This window comes from Lagenorhynchus albirostris, chromosome 1 (genome assembly GCF_949774975.1).
Source record: "Lagenorhynchus albirostris chromosome 1, mLagAlb1.1, whole genome shotgun sequence".
NCBI lineage: Eukaryota > Metazoa > Chordata > Mammalia > Artiodactyla > Delphinidae > Lagenorhynchus > Lagenorhynchus albirostris.
Genome location: NC_083095.1, coordinates 159,769,929 through 159,779,581, shown reverse-complemented (window position 1 = coordinate 159,779,581; position 9,653 = coordinate 159,769,929). Strand labels below are relative to the sequence as shown.

Below are 9,653 nucleotides of genomic sequence, written 5' to 3'. Positions count from 1 at the left end.
TTATTTTATACAGAATTCTTTGTTTTTACTCTTCCCCTTCAAAACCCTAAAGATATTACTTCCTGTCCTCAGGTAGTTAGTGTTATTGAGGAGAATCTGATGCCAGTCTATTGACATTATTTTCTTACGCTCTGTGAATAGCCTACTTTTCTCTCTCTCTTTATATCCTCATAGATTTTTTTCTTCCCCACTATCTTTGAAAGTCAGAGGTCACCAAGAAAAATGTAGGTGTGAGTCTCTTTCCATTAAAAATCCATTATGTTCAATTAGTCCTTTTAAGCTACAGACGTAAGGCTTTCTTCAGCTGAGGGAACTTTTCTTCTATTATAATGTCTTCTATTCTTTCCTCTCTTCCTGAAATTCCTATTCCAAGTATAATTTAGCTCCTAGGTATGCCATGATACTTATTGTTTGAGCAATCATATTCACTTCTGTTTTCCTTTACTTCTGAGATCTTCCTGTTTCTTGTAAGTTTGAAAATGTCTGAGGCAAATGACAGGAGCAGGTCATGGACAGGATATGACAGGCCCTTCCCAGAGGCCTGAGAAGTCACGGGCCAGGTGTGGAGGGTAGCTGTGTAGTCATCATCTACTTTTCAGTGGAAAGCACAAGCAGCAGTCAGCACGGGGAGGATACCAGAAGGATGCTCTGAACTGTGGGGAAGAGCAGAGAGACCTTCAGGCCAGACTGAGACCAAGAGAGCCTGGTGACTGAACTCCACATCCCCGTATGCACACCGAACCCAGGAGCCAAGCAGGTGACGCGGGAACACCGTCTGAGGACAAACAGAGGGGAGTCTGAAAGCAAGCTTATCAAAGGAGGCAAAACAAATCAGAGAGCAGGCTCTGAGCAGACCAGGGGTCATGTAAAGCTTTCCCAGTGTGTTTTGTCCCTGTGCTCATGCGAGAACGGGAAAGATCTGGGCCAGAAAAGGACCATTCTTGCATGTGATCCACATGCCAACCCCATGAGATAGGCATAATTAGCCCTATTTTATAGGCAAGGAGATTGAGTCTTGATGGGGGCAACTTTTTCAAGATCCTTCACTAGGAAACAGTGAAGTCAGAATTTGAACCCACATCCCTGTGTCCGGAGTGTGTTTTCCTGTGGTGTCACATTGCCTTATCTGGCATTATATATATATATATATATATATATATATATATATATACACTGTAACAACGTAGCATTATCTTTTTTTTTAACCTGCTCCTCATAACCAATAGAAAGCTAGTGCCCTTCCTGGCATTATTCAGCGCACTGCCTTCCAGAAATGAAGACGATTTTTTTCAGGTGTTTTCTATTTGAGAGTGACTCTATAAGGAACAGAAGTTCACTAAGTTTACCACAAAGAATGGATCTTGTGGTGTAAGGACGAGAGCAGCCTTGCCCCTGTTCTCCTCTCATTGCCTCTCATGGTCTCTACTGACGCGCTTGCTCTGGCTCCTCCTGTTGCTGTGACTGCCGTGCCTGATGGATCAGCAAACTGGGAAGGGCAAGAGCTACAGCTCCCACTGCACCAAGTTCCAGGCCTCAGTTCCTGATGCTACGGCCTCAGCAAGACCACTGATGAAACTCTCCGTATCTTTTTTTTTTTTTAACTTTTATTTATTTTTGGCTGCATTGGGTCTTCATTGCTGTGCGCGGGCTTTCTCTAGTTGTGGCGAGTGGGGGCTACTCTTCATTGCAGTGTGCAGGCTTCTCATTGCGGTGGCTTCTCTTGTTGCGGAGCACGGGCTCTAGGCGCGCGGGCTTCAGTAGTTGTGGCGCATGCGCTTAGTTGCTCCGTGGCATGTGGGATCTTCCCGGACCAGGGCTCGAAGCCTTGTCCCCTGCATTGGCAGGCAGATTCTCAACCACTGCGCCACCAGGGAAGTCCTCTCCATATCTTTGTGCAACTTCTTTCCCCTCGCTTTCCCCGACTATATGGCTGCCTTTGTCTGACTTGCGTCAGTGCCCGAAGCTGCTGTGCTCTTGTTCCGTCTTCATTTGGGTTTTCAGTTCCCTTTTAAGGTGCGTTTTTCTGACAGCCTGCCAGTGAGTCACTCCTCCTCTAGTAAGTAGACATCATGTTCTTGTGTACCTTTGATTGATTTGTTTCCATTTCTCCAAACCTGGGGAAATAGAGCATGTCTTTTATAGATCGAATATAAGAATCAAAAGGATTGTGTACAGAAATGCCTTTCTCTTAAACCTCCACAGTGACATCCTGTTGCCTATGTAACAAATGACCACAAGCTTAGCGGCTTAAAACAACAGAAATATATTCTGTTACAGTTCTGGAGGTCAGAATGAGTCTTAAGGGGCTAAAATCAAGGTGTCAGCTGGGCCGGTTCCTATGGAAGGCTCCAGGGGAGAATTCATTCCTTGCCTCTTTCACTTAGAGAGGCTTCCAGAATTCCTTGGATTCTGGCGTCATCATTCCAGTCTCTGCTTCTGTGGTCACACTTCCTCCTCCACTGTAGCCAAAAATCTCCCTGTGTAATTACTCTTCTAGGACACTTGTGATTACATTTAGGACTCAGCCAGAGAACCCAAGATAATCTCACCATCTTAAGATCTTTAACTTAATGACATCTGCAAAGTTCCTTTTGCCATATAAGATAGCATTCACAGATTCCAAAGATTCAGTTGTGGACTTCTTGAGGAGGTATTATTCAATCTACTGAAGTCCACTCTCTGGCTTCCAAAGATTCATCTCTATCCTATATACATTCACCCCATCCTGACATCCCCCAAATTCTCAACCCATTATAGCATCAACTCGAAGTCCAAAATTATCAACTCTAAATCTAAATTAAGTATGGGTAAAACTTGGCATACGATCCACCCTGGGGCAAAATTCCATCTGTGGAACTAGAAGTCAAGTCATCTGCTCCCAAAATACAGTGGTGAGACAGGCATAGGATAACAGTTACACACATTCCCATTTTAAAGGAGGAAAAAAAATGGAAGGAAGAAAGGAGTCACCAGTCCCAAGCAATTTCAAAATCCAACTGGGAAAACTTCATTAGTTTTCAAGGTCTGGGGAATAATCTGTGACTCAAGGATCCACACAGCTCCGCAGTCTGAGCCAAAGCTCTTCTTCTCAGAGTCATTACTCTATTGTCCTGAAGGGAAGAACACTTTGTAGCTGACTAGTTTTATCATCCTGCTCCTGCCTGTAGAAATTTTAGAGTCCAATAGCGTTCCTTCGTTTTATCTTGTCTGTGTCCCTTTCGATTCTAGCCAGCAGCATTTCTTTTTTTTTTTTTTTTTGCGGTACTCAGGCCCCTCACCTCTGTGGCCCCTCCCGTTGCGGAGCGCAGGCTCAGCGGCCATGGCCCACAGGCCCAGCCGCCCCACGGCATGTGGGACCCTCCCGGACCGGGGCACAAACCCGCGTCCCCCGCATCAGCAGGTGGAACCACTGCGCCACCAGGGAAGCCCCAGCCAGCAGCATTTCTAATGTAACATTCTCAAAACCTTTGTATATTACCCATGCATGTCCCAAGGATTCACTCCATTAGATAAGAGAGTCCTCCAGAGATCTTTTCTGGATAATCGCATTTCTATTCCTGGTTTCTGCTGAGATGGCCAAGTGGCACATCTAATCTCTTCGGCACTAGCAAAAGGCTGTCCAGTCCCACCCTTGGCCTTCTGTTCAGAACACGCTTTCCTGATAGTGAATCTCCTAATTTTAGCATCTTGTGCAGTCTGGGTAGGGTAAGAGTCCTTGATGTAAACTTCTAGGCATTTCGAGTTCTCCGCACGCATGGGTGAAGCAGCTGCAGCAGCCCAAGGGCAGTCTTCTAAAAAACAGTAGGTGTGAGCTGCTAGGATCAAAACATACAGAGGCTGGGGGGTGTGCACACCAAATAGTTAAGAGAGTATGAGATCTAAGTGAGACCAACAGCATCAGCATCATATTATAACAGTGATACAGCAGAACCGGTGTGACGGCTTATGGAAGTAGGATACAATGCTGCTGCATTCTCTTGGCAGAAATACTCTCTTTTCTTCTATCTGAAACAGTGCTGCTTCATACAGCCTCCTTGCTCTGGAATGTTTCTTAGAGGTTAGGGATATTTAAATATTGGAAGATAACAAGTTCTCACCACAGTATTTCATGAATCCCATCCCCTCCATACATCCTTCCAGCCCTGGTAGTGGTTATGGTCTTAATCATCTCTTAGCACATACTCATCATTTCTCTCTGGCAAGCCTGTTAATTGCTCTGATGGAGGCTTTGAGCCACCAAGCGCAGTCCCACAGGACGACGTAATTGGTGTCGGGTTATGACACTGGACATCTTCTGTGTCCTGAGCAAATGTCATCCACTTAATCCATCTGTCATGTGGGGAAGTGATTCTGACAGGTCACGTTCCGTAATGGCTCCACTACTATTTATAGAACCAGTGGATAATTGCACGTGATCAGCTCCAATCTTTTGTTACCTGATTGAATTCACAATGTCGGTACAGCCCGTTGTTTCTCCCCACAGTAATAAGTGACATGCTTTTTCAGTCCCCTTGCTCCCTCCCATTGGTGTCCAGAGGGCAGCGGCTAGGTGCAGGTTTGCATCTTCTCTGACCTTTCCTGTGAACCCACAAGGGGCGGGCCTGGCCTTGGTTCCAGGCTGGCAGTGCCCCTCGGGCAGACTTGGACCCTGCCCTTGAGGAACTGACACACTGCTATGGACTGAATTGTGTATCCCCCCCAAATTCATATGTTGAAGCCCTGACTCCCAATGTGTTGGAAGTAAGGCATTTAGGAGGTAATTAAGGTAAAACGAGGGAATAAAGGTGGGGTCTTCGTCTGATAGGATTGGTGGGCTTATAAGGAGAGGGAGAGTGGGCAATGTCTCTCTCCCTCTTCCCATTCTCATATTGGGCTGGCCAAAAAGTTTGTTCGGGTTTTCCGTAAGATGTTACAGAAAAACCCGAACGAAATTTATGGCTAACCCAATACATTGAAGAAAGGCCATGTGAGGACACAGCGAGAAGGAGGCTTGTCTGCAAGCCAGGGAGAAAAGCTCTCACCAAAAACCAAACCTGCCAGATCTTCATCTGGGACTTCTCGCCTCCAGAATTGTGAGAAACATAATTTCTGTTGTTTAAGCCACACAGTCGGTGGTATTTTGTTACGGTAGCCCTAGCAGGTAAGACACACGTATGTACAGAAATAAAGAAATATGTCAGCCCAGAGAGTAAGGTCTTGAGCCCCCCACTCCCAGCCCTGGGGTAGTACACACATTTGTATGTAAATCCTCTATTTGTATGCCCTTTGAATTGTGGCTGCCCTATTGCTTGTTTTTTTCCTAAAAGCCTGACTGAGATACTGGTTTCCAGGGCCTATATTTGGACGGGTCACTTTGTCCTGTGACTTTCCCATGGCATCTGGCAGGACCCTTTTCCATTTGGACCTTCTACACCCCAACCCTAAAGCCGCTCACTTAGACAAGTGTGCTGGGTCGGCCCAGAAGCCATTCCCCTTCAGGGTCATTCACTCACCCAGATCAGAACCTCGGACTCAAGCAAGCTCACCTCCAGCCGCCCCCAGAGCGTGGCACACGGAGCATCTGGCTTGCGCAGGCGCCATGCTGAAGGATGGGTCAACTCTGTTGGGGACCACTGAGCTGGCCCGTGGGAAGACCAGATCCTCAGCTCCCAGGGAACGGCAGCTGAGTTCAGCGTTGCATCACTCCCGGGTGTCAGGTCCTCCCTGGGAAACGGGGCTGGAAGGGACCTGTGCCAACCCAGTAATTAACATCAATGAGCACACGCCATCTGGAGGGTGGAAAGATGAATCTGTTCTTGCATCCAAGTTCTTGGCATTCATTCCAGCTGGAAGCATCCAGAAAATGCTGATAATCTTCCTCTGGGGCATGTTACCAGGTTACAGGGACCAATTCTCGCCCCATACAAGACACGGGAGGGTCACGAGACAATTTCTCTGAGGTCTGACTTTTACAATTGGTGCAGGGTATCTGATATGAACTTAAGGCAGACCGTTGGCCAGGGATTTCAGAGTCTGTGTTTGAGAGGTCACACTGGGTGCAAGTGTGAAACACAAGAGCATGAAACTCCAGCATGTCCCTCCATCCCTGAGAGCCACCAAGGACCATGTGGCATCGGCACATGTGGCCCAAAGCACAGACCTGGCTGGGGTCAGAAATGTGAGTGTGCTCCAAGGTCAGCTATGCTATCGCTCTGAGATGCTGAGAAACCCCTCCCCCTCCCTCAATTCCAGTCTCTTCATTTCTGAAATGGAGAGAGGTGGACTAGATCCGTATTTTCAAAGCATGGTCCAAGGAACCCTAAAAGTTCTGTGGGTGCCCTGAGTGGAAAATGGACACCACACTCAAGATGGTGTCACCACTGGATAGGGTGAGAGGAAGTGGTCCTGCATGCTCTAGTAGTTACAACAGAGGGATATATTTCTGGAAAAAGAAAAGACGAAAAGCAAACATGATTAGGCAATACAACTGTCCCTCAGTAGCTGTGGGGAGTCTGTTCCAGGATTCCACTGGATACCAAAATCCACAGATGCTCAAATCCGTTATATAAGATGGCATAGTATTTGCATGTAATCTATGCACGTCCTTCTACATACTTTAAATCGTCTCTAGATTCCTCATGATACCCGATACAATGTAAACACCATGTAAATAGTTGCAAATACAATGTCTATGTATTGAACACCTCCAGATGAGAGGGATGTCTGAGGGCCTCATAACAGTAGTTGTCTGTCTGGAAATGAACTGGATTGCTTGGAGAGAGAAGTCGTTAAAAATGGTTCTTCGTGGTTTTCTTCTTGTACTTTTTGAATTTTGAACTGTGTATAAGTATTGTTTTATACAACGATGTTAAATATGATCCTCAGATAATTAAAAATAGAATTACCGTTGATCCAGCAACTCCACTTGTGCAAAAGAATTGCAACAGGAGAAGGTTCTGGACGCTGTGAAGCAGGAGGCACTTGGGATCGCCCGCAGGATCGGGACGCTACAGAGGCCGCCACGGAGCCCGCCGGAGCCGCCCTTCCTACTGCTGCTGCCGCCGCTGCCCGAATCGGAACCGGTGGGCCGCAGCCGCCGGCAATGCCGCAAAGGAAGAGGAATGCAGGCAGTAGTTCAGATGGAACCGAAGATTCCGATTTTTCTACAGATCTCGAGCACACAGACAGTTCAGAGAGTGATGGTACATCCCGGCCATCTGCCCGAGTCACCCGCTCCTCGACCCGGCTAAGCCAGAGTTCCCAAGATTCCAGTCCTGTTGGAAATTTGCAGTCTTTCGGTACCGAGGAATCTGCTTATTCTACCAGGAGAGTGACGCGTAGTCAGCGGCAGCCTACCCCCCAGTGACCCCGAAAATATACCCGCTTCGGCAGACTCGTTCATCTGGCTCAGAAAGTGAGCAAGTGGTTGACTTTTCAGATAGAGAAACTAAAAATACAGCTGGTCATGTGAGTCTCCACCTCGAACGCCAGCTGGAAATGCCCCTTCTTCTGAGTCTGATATAGACATCTCCAGCCCCAACGTGTCTCACGATGAGAGCACTGCCAAGGATGTGTCCCTGAAGGACTCAGGCAGTGATCTCTCTCATCGCCCCAAGCGCTGCCACTCCCGTGAAAGCTACAATTTCAGTATGAACGGTCATACACCAGGCTGTGACTCCCTAGGACACCTTACAGGAAAACACGAGAGACATTTCTCTACATCAGGATGCCCTCTCTATCGTAACCTCTCAGCTGAAAAATGCAAGGTGAGAGCACAGAGCCTGGATAAGCAGAGAGAAGAAAGGATGCTGTCCCACAGGCAAGATGGCAACAACAGGCATGCAACCAGGCACGAGGTACCAACAGAGAGGCAGTTGCGATATAAGGAAAAGATTGCTGAACTCAGGAAGAAAAGAAATGCGGGGCTGAGCAAAGAACAGAAAGAGAAATATATGGAACACAGGCAGACCTATGGGAACACTTGGGAACCTCTCCTGGAAAACCTGACTAGCGAGTATGACGGATCTTTTCGGAAGAGCACAAGCCCGGGCTTCAGAGAGTCTGGAGAAGTTAAGGCTGCAAGGCCAAATCACAGGGGGGAGCAACATGATTAAAACTACTGCTTTTTGTCGCTATGAGCTTGATACTTGGTACCATTCTCCCTATCCTGAGGAATATGCATGACTGGGATGTCTTTACATGTGTGAATTCTGTTTAAAATACATGAAGAGCCAGACAATATTCCGCTGACACGTGGCTAAGTGTGTGTGGAAACACCCACCCGGAGATGAGATATAATGCAAAGGTTCAATCTCTGTGTTTGAAGTGGATGGCAAGAAAAACAAGATCTACTGTCCAAAACTGTGCCTGTTGGCCAAAGTTTTTCTGGACCACAAGACATTATACTATGATGTAGAACCCTTCCTGTTCTATGTTATGACAGAAGCAGACAACACTGGTTGCCACCTGATTGGATAGCTTTCTGAGGAAAAGAATTCATTCCTCCACCACAATGTATCCTGTATCCTTACCACGCCTCGGTACATGAGACAGGGCTATGGCAAGATGCTCATTGATTTCAGTTATTTGCTTTCCAAAGAGGAAGAAAAAGTTGGCTCCCCAGAACGTCCACTCTCAGATCTGGGGCTCATAAGCTACCGCAGTTACTGGAAGAAGTGCTTCTTCATTACCTGCATAATTTCTAAGGCAAAGAGATTTCTATCAAAGAAATTAGCCAGGAGACAGCTGTGAATCCCGTGGACATTGTCAGCACTCTGCAAGCCCTTCAGATGCTCAAATATTGGAAAGGAAAACATCTCGTTTTGAAGAGACAGGACCTGATTGATGAGTGGATAGCCAACGAGGCCAAAAGATCCAACTCCAATAAAACCATGGATCCAAGCAGTTTAAAAGGGACCCCTCCGAAGGCCACTTAAAGTGACCGGTTACTCTGAGCCAGCAAACCCCAGCAGTAGGAGTCTGTACTCTAGGGATCTGTCTGTCATTTGTGTTGCTCTTGTGATTGGCAAGTACAGTATCCTTTGGGAAGGCCATCCCCCTCAGGACTGTCCTGGCTCTGACCTTCGTGTACCCTGCAGACGCTGGTTCTGAGGAGCTGTTGTTCGGCCTCAGTGAGGTTGCCTGGATGGGATCTGTATTAGACTTGAGCGCAGATACCTCGTGGCACTGACCCAAGGTGTTCTGTTTTGGTACTGTACCTGTCCAGTCACTGGTTCTCTCCTCTGGCCCCATGAGGTCGTGTCGTATCTTCTAAACTTTGTAATAGTACTTCTTGCCACCCGGTCACCAGGCCACCAACTATGGTTACCGCCACCAGGACCTTCCCAGTTATTCCTTACGTGTGTGTTTGGAGGGGCAGGAAGAGGTAACACTTCTGAGTGTGTGTGTGTGCTGGGAGGGGTCCCTTCCCTTTGGGTTCCTCTCACTTTAAGTTTTTTCCTCCATTTTTACTGAAAGACCTGTTTTTGATCAGTATCAGGCTGACCAGAGCCAGACACTTTTGAAGACTCGCAGGGATTAGTCTTGGTTACAGCACATTATCTGAATGCGATGGAGAAAAGAATTGAGAGGTGGTGATTCTGTACTTGGATTTGAGTTCACCTGTGGGCAGTGCGCAACGTCTTGGTGGAAGGGAATGGAATGCTACTTTTTGC

At 47.2% G+C, this 9,653-nt stretch overlaps 1 pseudogene; it reads left to right on the top strand.

Annotated features, from left to right (window-relative positions):
- The first annotated feature begins 7,081 nt into the window (after positions 1–7,081).
- Positions 7,082–8,951, top strand: LOC132503838 (histone acetyltransferase KAT7-like; annotated as a pseudogene).
- The last annotated feature ends 702 nt before the right edge of the window (positions 8,952–9,653 follow it).